At 41.6% G+C, this 14,794-nt stretch overlaps 1 pseudogene; it reads right to left on the bottom strand.

Annotated features, from left to right (window-relative positions):
- Positions 1–1,050: 1,050 nt before the first annotated feature.
- On the bottom strand, positions 1,051–1,601 carry LOC129044207 (transcription factor BTF3-like; annotated as a pseudogene).
- Between the last annotated feature and the right edge of the window lie 13,193 nt (positions 1,602–14,794).

The following is a 14,794-nucleotide window of genomic DNA, read 5'->3' on the forward strand; positions in this document are numbered from 1 at the left end:
CATTGAGTGAAATAGGCTATTATTAGTTGAGAATTAGGTGGGCAGGATATAGATGGGGTGATTTTAACAATTAAGTGAAAAAACACATTTTTTTTCATTCAATGTCAATACATTTTAATGTCTCTCAAAATCCAGTCTTATTTAATTGGAATCATTTCAGGAGATTTAGGAGTATTTATGTTGAGCTTCTATTAACCTTTCAAATTTAGGGTTGACACTTGGGACTTAGATTACAAAGTATAACATTTGTATTAGTTGGCATGCAAAAAGCACAAGTTTGTCCATCCTGGGTGCCTCAGTCTGTTCAGGCTGCCATAACAAAATACCGTAGACTGGGTGGCTTAACAACAGACATCTATTTCTCACAGTACTGGAGGCTGATTATGATCAAGGTGCCAGGCCGGGCACGATGGCTCACGCCTGTAATCCCAGCACTTTGGGAGGCCAAGGTGGGCGGATCACGAGGTCAAGAGATCGAGACCATCTTGGCCAACATGGTGAAACCCTGTCTCTACTAAAAATACAAACATTAGCTGGGCATGGTGGCACATGCCTGCAGTCCCAGCTACTTGGGAGGCTGAGGCAGGAGAATCGCTTGAACCCAGGAGGGGGAGGGAGGCGGAGGTTGCAGTGAGGTTTCACTGCACTCCAGCCTGGCTACAGAGCGAAACTCCGTCTCAAAAAATAAACAAACAAACAAACAAACAAACATCAAGGTGCCAGCAGATTCAGCATCTGGTGAGGACCCTGGCCCTGCTTGTTGACAGCTGCCTTCTCATTACATATTCACATGGCAGAGAAAGGAAGCTTTTGTGTCTCTTCTTCTTTTTCTTTTTTTTTTTTTAACTAGGCAAAGAACTTTATTAACCTTTGTTTCAAACTTTATTCCCAGGCTTCTTTGGTTTAATTAGCTGCAAAGAATGAACTGTATATAAGCAAAAACTGAAAAGAGCTGCAGTGTCGAAGGGCCTTGGGCTTAAAGATATTAGAGATCTAGATTTTATCAGATCCATAAACAAACATTTCTTAAAAAGCAGTCATAATATAAAAGGGCAGCTCCCAGTAACTTCTTCCTGTTTTATCTTCAGAAGTTGACTCAGTTCAGTTTGCCTCATTCTTGGAAGCCTCATCAAAATTCTCCACAAGCTCTGGAACTTCATCATCATCATCATCATCATCATCCTCTCCAGTAGCAAGTGGTGCTTTTCCATCTGCAGATTGTTTGGGTAGAGCTTCAGCCAGTCTCCTTAAACTAGTCGGACTGTCTGCACCAAGCTGGTTTAAGACGCTGGCTAGCATTTCTGTCAGCTGCTTTGTCTCAGCATGGCCTGTAATGGTGAAGGGTTCGCTGCCAGAGATGCCTGAACCTTAAGGTGGTTAAAGTGGATCAGTGTTCCTTGGTTTGTAAACATAGTCACCTCTTCAATACCAGAGATATTGTTTACCCCTCACTTCTTTAAGGAGAACTGAAGTTTTTGATCATCTGCTGTGGCTGTTCTATGAACCACCTTCTTCTTTCTGTGAGCAGTTCCTTTCCCACCAATGCGCATTCGTGCCTGCAGTTTGGTGAGTTTTTCCTGGTTCATTATCGTTTCTTTCATCTTGTCCGAGCAGATAAGGGGTCGCGCGGGGACTAGGATTGGTCTTCAGGGGGTCTCCGGTGGACCAGCTGAGATGAAGCGCACACATGCTAGAACACAAGATGGCAGCTCTTCCTCCTCTTAAAAAGGCATTAATTCCGTCATGCGGGCTCTACATCCGTGACCACATCTAAATAGAATGACCTCCCAAAGGCTCACTCTCTAGTACCATCACACTATGGGTTTAGGGCTTCAACATATGAGTGATGGGGGCACATGAGCATCCAGTCCATAAGACAGGGATATGTGTTTTGCCGCTTATTATGTGTGTGACCATGGTTGTATCACTTAACCTTAGTTTTCTCATCTACAAAATGAGTCATATTTTATAATCTCATACAGCTCATGTGAAGATGAAATGGGATAACATTTCTTTTTTTCCTTTTTTTTTTTTTTTTTTGAAACGGAGTTTCGCTCTTGTTGCCCAGGCTGGAGTGCAGTGGCACGATCTTTGCTCACTGCAGCCTCCACCTCCGAGGTACAAGCAATTGTCCTGCCTCAGCCTCCCATGTAGCTGGGATTACAGGGGCGTGCCACCACGCCTATCTAATTTTTGTATTGTTTTAGTAGAGATGGAGTTTCACTACGTTGGCCAGGCTAGTCTCCAATTCCTGACCTCAAGTGATCCGCCCTCCTTGGCCTCCCAAAGTGTTGGGATTACAGTCGTGAGCCACCACACCCAGCCAAAATGGGATAACATTACTAAAGTGTTTGATGATGCCTTTTGTGTAGACAGCTATTATTAGGATACTTCTCTGAGTATAACATGTTAGTCACTCTTTACGGTTCTTCAATATCATGGTGGTCAGATGGGTTGGAAGGGCATACTTTCAGTAGGACTCAACGGAACATGAAACTATTAATTGTGTCAGCAAGGCACCCTAATTGGAAAGGTGATTTGTCAGCACTGAATCCATCTACACTTGCTAGATTCTGACAAGGATTAGGAATGTAGTCAGGGATTCACACAATGCTAACTGACCAGGAGGTAGGTCAAAGTCATGGACTTAGTTTCATTTTTATCACATTCTTACCTCCCAAGGATACTAGAGCCCAGAGACTGATGTAAGAGCTTTAAGCCTAGGGTCCCTCTGCTTCCAAGATAGAGCGTAGTGAATGGGCATCCGATATACTCTTGCAAATGACCTTTTCCTGTAGAGAAGCTTAGAGTGTCCTCAGAGTCTCAAAGGGGGTCTGTGACCCAACAGACATTACAAGCGTCTAACCATAAAGAAATTTCATAGCATCCTCCTCATCTAAATATCTTTTGACCTGTGCTTTCTAGTTAAAATTTTTATTTCTTTTCCCTAGGAAAAGATTAAATTTGATTGGGATACTCACAATCTAAAACTGAACAAATGAATATATGTACTTTTTTTTGGAGGGATTGTTAATTAAGAAACAGAGAAGAGCTATCTGTAAATTAGAAAATCATGAAAGAAAGAGAAGTTGCAGTCACTTTCCATAATTTTAATACTGCAATGTAACCTAAACATCCTTGGCTTTCACAGCCAGTGGGTGTAAACAAGGTCACAGGAACATTAGTAAGACCTGAATTTAGCATCCTTATTATCCCTTCCTGATATATTTCAGGACCCCAGCTCATCTCTAATTTCATGGATGTTTCACTTGTGCTCAGGAACAAGTCCATACATGCTCTAATTTTGTATCATTACTGAAGTCCATTACTAGGAACCATTGTATTGTGGTTCTTCAATACAGCCACTGTGGCCAGGCTCTCCAGTGGGAATGCTACTTCCTGGCACTTCTGCTCCACTGCTGTGCTGAGATTCCTGACAGATGCCATCCTGTGCTGTGCAGAGATTGGGGACATGCTCGTCTCTTCTCTAAGCAGCAATTTGGCACCTAAGCTCCATAGTGCTATTGTGTATGCAGTTTGTCTTTTTTTTTTTTTGAGACAGAGTCTTGTTCTGTCACCCAGGCTGAAGTGCGATGGTGTGATCTCAGCTCACTGCAACCTCCATCTCCTGGGTTCAAGCAATTCTCCTGCCTCAGCCTCCCGAGTAGCTGGGATTACAGGCACCCGCCACCATGCCTGGCTAATTTTTTTTTTTTTTTTTGAGACGGAGTCTCACTCTGTTTCCCAGGCTGGAGTGCAGTGGTGCGATCTCGGCTCACTGCAACCTCCATCTCCGGGGTTCAAGCGATTCTCCTGCCTCAGCCTCCTGAGTAGCTGGGATTACAGGTACGCGCCACCACACCCGGCAAAGTTTTGTATTTTTAGTAGAGACGGGGTTTCACCATGTTGGTCAGGCTGGTCTCAAACTTCTGACCTCGTGATCCGCCCTCCTTGGCCTCCCAAAGTGCTGAGAATATAGGCGTGAGCCACCACGCCTGGCCTATGCAGTTTGTCTTGTAAGCCTTTTGTCATAATGCTTTTTCTTTTATTTATAACCCCTGCTTCTCTACAGGGTGTCCCTGAGGGTTGGATAATGGACACCTTTCTATCCTTCTTTTCCACATCTTTCTTTTCTCTGTTTCAGATTACTATGTAAAACCACCTTGCCTTCCTTTTTTTTTTTTTTTTTTGAGACTGAGTCTTGCTCTCTCACCCAGGTTGGAGTGCAGTGGCATGATCTCGGCACACTGTAACCTCCACCTCCAGGGTTCAAGAGATTCTCCTGCCTCAGCCTCCCCAGTAGCTGGCACTACAGGCACCTGCCACTACACCCGGTTAATTTGTGTACTTTTAGTAGAGAGGGAGTTTCACCATGTTGGCCAGGCTGGTCTTGAACTCCTGACCACAGGTGATCCCCCTGCCTCGGCCTCCCAAAGTGCTGAGATTACAGGCATGAGCCACCGTGCCCGGCCACCTTGCCTTCTTTTCTGCGGGGGTGGGGTAGGTAAATTCTGCATGTAGAATAATGAATGCAAATATATCTTTGAGGTTGCAAATCTGGGAAGTTACCAAAAGGTTAATGAAGTGCCTATGCTTAGCTTAGGCACTTCATTAAACTTTTAATAATAGTAATAATAAATGTTTTATGTCAATTGGAATTCTTTGGGCTGAAAGTAATAAAATATTTAATTTATAGTGTCTTAAGCAATAAAGGCATTAATGTCCCTTCTGCTCCAAAATATTAGGGCTCTGGATAAATGCCCAATGTAAGACTTTGTCTGTTTTATTTATTAGTGTATCCCCCAAAGTCTAGAAGACCTGGCAATAGTAAGTGCCCAGTAAATACTTGCTGAATGGACAAATGAATGTCTTTTCCACTCTCCTGACTTTTCACTCACAAGCATGACACGGCTGCAGCTGCTCTATTATGTTATCATAAGGCAATGACCAGAGCAAGAATAAAGGGTGCTCAAGATAAAATACTCTATCCACACATATCTTTGTTAGCAGGGACAAAAATTTTTCTGAGAAGACATCAGCAGACTTCTCTTTTTCATTGGCCAGAAATGGAACATCAGCTCACCCTTAGACCACTCAACATATGAAGAATATGAGATTGTCATAATTGACTTCAGTTGGTCTTGAGTCATTTGAGGAGATTGGGTACTACTCTGCAGCCCAAACCAAATCAGGGCCCTGCTAGCAAGAAAGAAGAGAATGGTGGGGACCAACAGGTGCCTGCTACACCCTTTCCAACATTCCCAGCCCCAGTTTTCATATTTGTTGCATTTCCTCTGATGCAGCACACTTTGGTCATTGGAACAAAATAATTGGCCATGTCCTCATTTTTAAAGAGTCTTTCATAGAAAAGTTAGCAGAATATCTGGCCTGCATATTATTTAAATGAAGGGAAAGCTTAGCAGTTCAGAACATCATCATCTCTGAAACTAAAGTATATTTAGGCTGGGCGTGGTGGATCACACCTGTAATCCTAGTACTTTGGGAGGCTGAGGCAGGCAGATCACCTGAGGTAAGGAGTTCGAGACCAGTCTGGCTGACGTGGTGAAACCCCGTGTCTACTAAAATTACAAAAATTAGCCAGTATGGTGGTGAGCGCCTGTACTCCCAGCTACTCGGGAGGCTGAGGCATGAGAATCTCTTGAACCTGGGAGGCGGGAGGTTGCAGTGAGCAGAGATCATGCCATTGCACTCCAGCCTGGGGGATGGAGCAAGACCCTGTCTCTAAATAAATAGATAGATAAATAAAGAAAGCATATTGAGAGGCTCCAAGTTGCCAGTGTTCTTTCTTGAGCATTACACTACAATTCAAATTTTTCGTTAATTCTGACTGACCTCCTTCATACCTAGCCCAAGTTTTTAAGACATATGGATTGAGAAGTTTGTATTCAAAAGTTCTTTTTTTCCCCACTGTGGGATGCTTGAGTAGATAACGTTGAATTGACATTCTATTAGTACTCTAATAATGGGCAGCTCATTCCTTCTTTAATCCAACTTCATGAAGCAACCTGTGTACCTAGAAAAGAAATCCTTGCATCATTAAATTGAAATGAATTAGACTTTTAGACACAGCGGGTGGTTTTAGCTGTGTCATGCAACGTTTTGAAGAAGGGGCTTCTGTAGACATAGACACAGAGACATCAAGGAGGCATTAAAAAAAAAGCAGGTGGAAAATGAAGAAATAAACTGTACCCTAAGAGCTCCTGTCCATCTAGAATATGCAGCTTTACATTCTAGGGACACAAAGTACTCTTTCTCAACTTAAGGAATAGTCATGTATAATTTCCCCCAGAAAGCATGAACATCCAGATGCCTAGTCCTCTTAGGGGTTCAGAAACCCTGAACCAGTGGTTGAAAAACCACTGGTATTAATAAAAGGCCTCCTGTCAGTAAAAGGTTATTAGAGAGTAACTGGGGAGCATTTTCCTTTAGAAGAGTGTGTTCAGAGCCATTAGAATGCCCAGAACTAGTTAACTGAGGGCATTTTAACTGTCATTGAAGAGACAAAATGGCAGTCATGCTGGGCTCCAATCACTGTTGGCCACCATGGAAACCATCTCTCAGAACTGGCTTCCAGCTGCTTACATTTCACATCCTGGTGACCTCAGGACAAACACAGGAACATTTTCATGTTATTTCAAATCTTCAAATGCAGGCAGCTTCAGACAGAGTCTCAAGTTATCACCAGATTAATTGGAAATATTTGGACAGTCAGGAAGTGGTAAAGTTGTAGAAATTAGTAGGATATTGAATTCAGAGGTATATCCTTTTACATCTTAGCTCTCAGTCATCTTGGATAAATTATTATTATTATTATTATTATTTGAGACAGAGTTTCACTCTTGTTGCCCAGGCTGAAGTGCAATGGCACAATCTTGGCTCATCACAACTTCTGCCTACTGGGTTCAAGCAATTCTCCTGCCTCAGCGTCCTGAGTAGCTGGGATTACAGGCATGCGCCACCATGCCCAGCTAATTTTGTATTTTTAGTAGAGACAGGGTTTCTCCATGTTGGTCAGGCTGGTCTTGAACTCCCAACCTCAGGTGATCCACCCTCCTCGGCCTCCCAAAGTGCTGGGATTACAGGTGTGAGCCATTGCACCCAGCCTTGGATAAATTATTTAATAAATCATTGAATCACTCTTTCCTCCCCCATGAAATGTGGATGAGAATGTTTATGTGGTTATTTTCTGGGGATTAAATGCAGTAACAAGAAGGAGCCAAAACATGGTAGGTACTCAATAATTATTTATTTCTTTATCTCCTGCCCTTTCCTTTCCTCCAACCTCTACTCCACTCTTCCTCTCTTCCTTGCATTCCCGCAACTCCTTTCTCAGAAAGCTAACATACTTAGGCCAATTAGCTTTCTTTCTCAGAGAGCTAGCATATGTAGGCCAATAAACCTACTATATGTAGGCCCAATTCACTGATCAATTTTTGGGTACCTACTAAGCACCAGATACCCTGCTAAATATGTGAGCTACACAGTGAAAAAGGTGGAAGGTCTTGGCAGGGAGGCTTTTGTGTAAACAAATATAGAATAAGGATTTATTGATATTCTAGTGCTGTGCTATAACTTAACAGGCAAATTTAAATTGTGTAATGTTTTTGTCACAAAATGCTCAAAAAGTCAGACCTGAGCTTACAGGGCTAAACTTCCCCTTCCTTCTTTTTTTTTCTTTTTTTTGAGACGGAGTCTCGCTCTGTTGCCCACGCTGGAGTGCTGTGGCGCGATCTCAGCTCACTGCAAGCTTCGCCTCCCAGGTTCACTCCATTCTCCTGCCTCAGCCTCCTGAGTAGCTAGGACTACAGGCCCCCGCCACCATGCCCGGCTAATTTTTTTTGTATTTCTCCTTCCTTCTTTGCTTTCAAAATCCGGGCTTAGAGGTACAAAAACCTATATTGTCTGAGACAGGAAGCACTCCAAAGTTTGAAGAAGAGGGCAGCAGCCCAACTCAGAAGAACTGGACTCCCCAACACTATAAGGAGAGAGGGTGGTGGTTCCACCAGAGGTGAGGACCTGCTTTCTGCTCTCTACAGCACCCCAAAAAGGGATGCCCAGAGAATCCATACTGAGTACCACAGCCCTGTCCCAGGGGCTTAATGGGACAGATAGAGAGTGTGTGCCTGGTACAGAGGTAAGTTTATTTTTGATGGACCTGGTATATCACTGCCACTATGGCCTTAATCCACCCTGTGGTTTGAGCAAGTAGGAGTTTGTGTATGATCTACTGGGAGGAGCAGGGGATAAAGGCCCTGAAAATTAAGTGGCATTTTATGTCCTCCCAGTGCTGGTTGGGGCAGGCTGCAGAAGAAACAAGCCATAATTAATTTGATTTAGAAAAATTAAGAAGTTTGTTCTTGTGCACTCAAGGGTTATGGAACAGCTCAAGCCATTCTCAAAACACCATTGTCCAGTGTTGCTTGACCCAGTTAAAACCACCAGGTGTGTCTAAAAGTTTCTGACTAGTTTCAATCCAATGATATACGGATTTCTTTTCTGTGGTGCACAGGTTACATTACGAACCTGGATTAAAAGGGAATGAGTTGACCCATTATAGTGTATTAACAGAATGTTAATTCAGTGGCACTTACTCAGGCATCCTCCTGGAAGAAAAGAACTTTTTGAACGTAGACTTCTCAATCCACATGTCTTAAAAACTTGGGCTAGGTGTGAAGGAGATCTGCTAAAATTAAGAAAAAATCTGAATTGTATTGTGATGTACAAGATAGAATATTTGTTATTTAAAATTTGCATCAAAGAAACATAATTCATTTGGTCTGAAGTATTTCCAAGTCAAGATTTATCTAAGTCTGCTTTATTTGTAGAAACTATGCCTTATTGGTTAAGATCCCTAACTTATACTTAAAAAATAATACCACAAAAACATAAAATACAGAAAATTATCCTAAGTAAATTGATCCTAAGTAAGCTGCTGATCTTGAATATTAATTTAACAAAATCAGAAACTTGTACAAATGTAAATCAAAACTCAACAAGGTTGAGCTGCTGAAAAAGGGGGAGATGCAAATGAGCAGATCTTCCACAGATGAGAGCAATAGTTACTATTTTCATATGCCAAGGTTTTACCTACAACATAATGGTAAGAGACAATAACTATTGGGCTGGGTGCGGTGGCTCACACCTGTAATCCCAGCACTTTGGGAGGCCGAGGTGAGCTGATCACCTGAGGTCAGGAGTTCAAGACCAGCCTGATGAACATGGAGAAACCCGTCTCTACTAAAAATACAAAAAATTAGCTGGGTGTGATGGTGCATGCTTGTAATCTCAGCTACTTGGGAGGCTGAGGCAGGAGAATCACTTGAACCTGGGAGGGGGAGGTTGCGGTGAGCCGAGATCATGCCATTGCGCTCCAGCCTGGGCAATAAGAACGAAACTCTGTCTCAAAAAAAAAAAATTTATGAAATATGTTCCTTATTTTGTTCTGTGTTTCCTATATAAGCATCAAGTCAAAGTAGATTACGAAGCACCTTACAATGCCTACTGACCACATGCCACATGGCTAAATGACTCTACACCTCTATGAAGGTTCCCCAGCCTTTTTTCTTTTTTTTTTTTTTTTTTTGAGATGGAGTCTTGCTCTGTTACCCACTGGAGTGCAGTGGCACAATCTCGGCTCACTGCAACCTCCGCCTCCTGGGTTCATGCAATTCTCCTGCCTCAGCCTCCCGAGTAGGTGGGACTACAGGTGTGTGCCGCCATGCCCAGCTAATTTTTGTATTTTTAGTAGAGACGGAGTTTCACTACGTTGGTTGGCCAGGATGGTCTCCATCTCTTGACCTCGTGATCCACCTGCCTCGGCCTCCCAAAGTGCTGGGATTACAGGTGTGAGCCACCACGCCCGACCTCCCCAGCTTTTCTGTCCTCAATGATCTCTGATTTTTCAGAATCTTTATCTTATATAGAACTAAAAATATATTCACATCATTATTTATTTATTTATGTATTTATTTATTTTTTATTATACTTTAAGTTCTAGGGTACATGTGCACAACATGCAGGTTTGTTACATATGTATACATGTGCCATGTTGGTGTGCTGCACCCATTAACTCATCATTTACATTAGGTATATCTCCTAATGCTATCCCTCCCCTCTCCCACCACCCCACGACAGGCCCCAGTGTGTGATGTTCCCCATCCTGTGTCCAAGTGTTCTCATTGTTCAATTCCCACCTATGAGTGAGAACATGCAGTGTTTGGTTTTCTGTCCTTGTGATGGTTTGCTCAGAATGATGGTTTCCAGCTTCATCCATGTTCCTACAAAGGACATGAACTCATCATTTTTTATGGCTGCATAGTATTCCATGGTGTATATGTGCCACATTTTCTTAATCCGGTCTATCATTCACATCATTATTTGTTTTATGAGTATATGACTTGTTTAATTAAGTGGACTCTGGACTCTATCCAGAGTCTGTAGGAATTTTTCACTTCACAAAGAAATAAAGAAAATAAGACAGAATATTAAGGTTTTAAAAAAGGTTTAATTAATTCAACCTTTGATTTTTTTCTTGAGTGTCTTTTTTTAATGTTAAAATGACCTTTATAAAATGATAATTTGAGAAATACAGAACAATCTCTCTCTTTCTCCCCATCTCCCAATGAAGAGACTGAATTCAGAGAGGTGAAGTAATGTTGCCAAGGGTAAGCTCAAACTCAAGTGCATCAGTCAGCCATATGCAATAGGGTGGCTTTGATTTCAAGGTGGTAGTCATGGTTCTAGATATCACGAGGAGACATGCCAGTGTCTGACAACATAAGAAGAGATGCTCTCTTTCTGTGTTCACCTTTTGTAAAAGTGAGGAAATTTTCCCAGAGGACATCCAGTGGACTTCTCCCTCATCTCACTGGTTAAAATGTGTCACATGTTGAGAACCAGCCCAATCACTGTGGCAAAATGAATGGGGCATCCACCTCCCAATTGGCGAGGAGGTACCACTGAGTTGGGTGATAGTTACTTTCTTTGAGGGATAGCTAATGGAACAAAAGTGGATTCTGCAAGCACAAAAGAATGGAGGATTTGGTTGTCAATAAACAGTCACTGAGGTCAGCTACTCCAGGATAATTCTAGGGGTCTTTGTACTGGACAAAATATTGGTTGAATGAATAAATAGAAGTATATATGTAGGAGAAAGATATTAAGAATATAAATTCAGGCCGGGCGCGGTGGCTCATGCCTGTAATCCCAGGACTTTGGGAGGCTGAGGCGGGCGGATCACAAAGTCAGGAGATCAAGACCATCCTGGCTAACATGGTGAAACCTTGTCTCTACTAAAAATACAAAAAATTAGGTGGGCGTGGTGGTGGGCGCCTGTAGTCCCAGCTACTCAGGAGGCTGAGGCAGGAGAATGGCGTGAACCCGGGAGGTGGAGCTTGCAGTGAGCTGAGATCGCGCCACTGCACTCCAGCCTGGGCGACAGAGCGAGACTCCGCCTCAAAAAAAAAAAAAAAAAAAAAAAAGAATGTAAATTCAGGCATTCAAAGAAAGAAAATTAATTCCTTACTTCTTTCTTTAGAGCCACTAAATACCTTGATAATTTATGGTAATGTCCACTCAAATGTACTGTATAAAAATTTCTTTCTCATTCATACTTACAGTGCTATAAAGGCAAGTGAACTCTATAAAGTCACACTATAAATGTTTTTATCACGATATTGATTATTTCAACTCTATCTCTAAGGAGTTGTGGAAATTTAATAGAAAAGAAAAATAAAGCTCTAGGAGATGCATAGAAAAGCCAAACAATTGCCAGATTTTTAACCAGCATTTTTCCCCAAAATATGTGAGAGCAGTATAAATATATGAAAAAAATGTTCAGTTTCATCAGTAATCACAGAAATGCAAATTACCCTGAGAAACATCTTCATCCATCAAACTGGCAATTTTTTTTTCTTAAGCTTAGTATTAAAGTTGATGAGCATGTAAAGAAATAGGCACTCTCATATACTGATGGTGAGAATGCACTTCCTGTAGTCTTTCTGGTTTTCATTTTAACATTGCATGACAAAGGATTGCTTACTTTCTGTCTGCTTTCCTACGTCTCGGGATCATTTAGTACAGGGACTGTATTTGTCCCACCTGAGTATTCCTAGTGCCAAGACCACTGATAATTCAATAAATGTATAATTAACTTTTACATATTTATTGAATGGTCACTAAATATTTATGAAATTGATAAGCAAATGATTAAAAATAAAACAGTCTTTAACCCAGCATTAAGGTTTCTAGGAATATAAATAAAAAATATGAGTTATATGCCAAAAATTATCTATAAAAATGTTATCCTATTGTAAGTTGTAATATCAACTAGGAAAAAAAAATGTCAGTGGAGGAAATAATGTTTAGGAATAAAGGATTAGCTTTCTAAATGTTAGCATATTTGGGCCAGGCGCAGTGGCTCACACCTGCAATCCCAGCACTTCAGGAGGCCGAGGCGAGCAGATTCCATGAGCTCAGGAGTTCGAGGCCAACCTGGCCAACATGGCAAAACCACATCTCTACTAAAAATACAAAAATTAGCTGGATGCGGTCGCTCATGCCTGTAGTCCTAGCTAGTCGGGAGTCTGAGTGGGAGGATCACTTAGGGAGGTCGAGGCTACAGTGAGCTGTGATCGGGCCATTGCTCTTAAGCCTGGATGACGGAGTGAGACCCTGTCTCAAAAAAAATTTCAAAATTATCCCTTTTGCTAAATACATGGATATGTGTAAATGTTTGGAAAAAATGCTGAAAGAATATATAACAAAATATGAACAATCATTATTTCACTATAATGAGAAGGTAGCTGATTTTTAGGATGTTTTTCTATTCTTAACGTGTTGTTTTGGGGCTAAGAAAGAGAATAAATTTTCTTTTAAGTGAGTGATTTGGAAAAAAATTCTTTTCATTTGATTACTCCTAATCAAATGTCATTATTTATTTTGGTAAATAATGATGGCTTGAGAAAGATATGCACTTTATCAAACAAAGTAAGCACAGAGAACTAATTAATCATATTTTTTATGACAGACTGTGGGATGTTTTCCCTCTGTGACTTCTGCAGAAAAGATATACATTTTGAAATGATATTTTAAAGATTATTAAAAAGAGTCACATTTCTGTGTAAATTGTGGAACCACATCTCTTAAGAGCTCACCTTCAAAATATAATCTATTTTATGTAAAGTTAATCTTTAACCTTGTATAACCCATAAGCAAGAACAGGAACTTAATGTGTTTCAAAGCTGCTTGCCTGCTTCTCTCTCCTTGCCAGTGCTATTTAAAGATCAGTGTCAGTGCACTTATCAATAGGATTTATGAGTCATATCAATAATTACAAACTACAGCAATAATTTTCCCAAAGAGATGCAGCATTCTTTTTTTTTTTTTTTTTTTTGAGATAGAGTCTCCCTCTGTCACCTAGGCTAGAGTGCGGTGGCATGATCTCAGCTCACTGCAACCTCTGCCTCCTGGGTTCAAGCGATTCTCCTGCCTTGGCCTCCCCAAGTAGCTGGGACTACAGGCTCGCACTACCATGCCCAGCTAATTTTTAAAAAATATTTTTGGTAGAGACAAGGTTTCACCATGTTGGCCAGGCTGTTCTCAAACTCTTGACCTCAGTTGATCCGCCCGCCTCAGCCTCCCAAAGTGCTGGGATTACAGGCATGAGCCACTGCGCCTGTCCACAGCATTCTTTTAAAACTCTAAGAAAAATGGCATTTGTCATGTGACAATGAAATCAGGAGGCGTTTAGAAGCAGTGGGGTCTTTTCTTGTTTTCTTTGGTCAATCCATATCACTGCAGGTAAGAAATAAATCAAGTGATTTAGTAAGCATAAAATGTGACATTGTTAACATGCTTACTGTGTTAACATTTGATGCACATGATCCAACTTCTCTAACATGTTTTATAAGGCCATGTGTTCTCCGTGGTAGATATTTAAATTTTTCTACTCATATCAAGCCTATGCTTCCACCACCTACCCTTTAACACATGACTTCAACACTTCAGCATCATTCAGGAAACAGAAGGCAGCAGGCAGAAAATGACTCTACTTTGCACCACCGACCCTGCAAACTTACCAACCTCAGCACTCACCAATCCACTCTTCTTTCTAGGGTTAATTTCTCTACTTGTGCTCTGGATCTCATCTTCCCCTGCCTTCTTGGGGGCTTTACTCCATTAATGAGTCCCCTCTCCTTTATCTTCAGCTTCTTACTTCAACCACAGGCATTTCAGTATCCTCTCGAGAAGCATATAAATAGCATTAATAAAATGGCAACTCCCATTTACTAAGCATTTAGTTCATACCAAACATGGTAGGTACTAAAGCCTCTTAAATATATTATTTTTCTCAACCTCTTTTTAAGGTTGATGTTGTTTTCTACATTATGCACATGAGGGAAATGAAACTCCAAAAGGTTAAGCACCAACCAAGATTATGCAACATGCATGTGGCAAAGCAGGGATTCAAACCAAACTCTGTCTGAGCATAAGATTCTATCTTGGCTGGGTGCAGTGGCTCACACCTGTAATCCCAGCACTTTGGGAAGCCAGAGTGGGTGGATCACCTGAGGTCAGACGTTCAAGACCAGCCTGGCCAACATGGTGAACGCTGTCTCTATGAAAAATACAAAAATTAGCTGGGCGTGGTGGCAGGCACCTGTAATCCCAGCTACTCGGGAGGCTGAGGCAGGAGAATCACTTGAACCCGGGAGGCGGAGGTTGCAGTGAGCCGAGATCACGCCATTGCACTCCACCCTGGGTGACAAGAGCG

This window comes from Pongo pygmaeus, chromosome 13 (assembly GCF_028885625.2).
Source record: "Pongo pygmaeus isolate AG05252 chromosome 13, NHGRI_mPonPyg2-v2.0_pri, whole genome shotgun sequence".
NCBI classification, from domain to species: domain Eukaryota; kingdom Metazoa; phylum Chordata; class Mammalia; order Primates; family Hominidae; genus Pongo; species Pongo pygmaeus.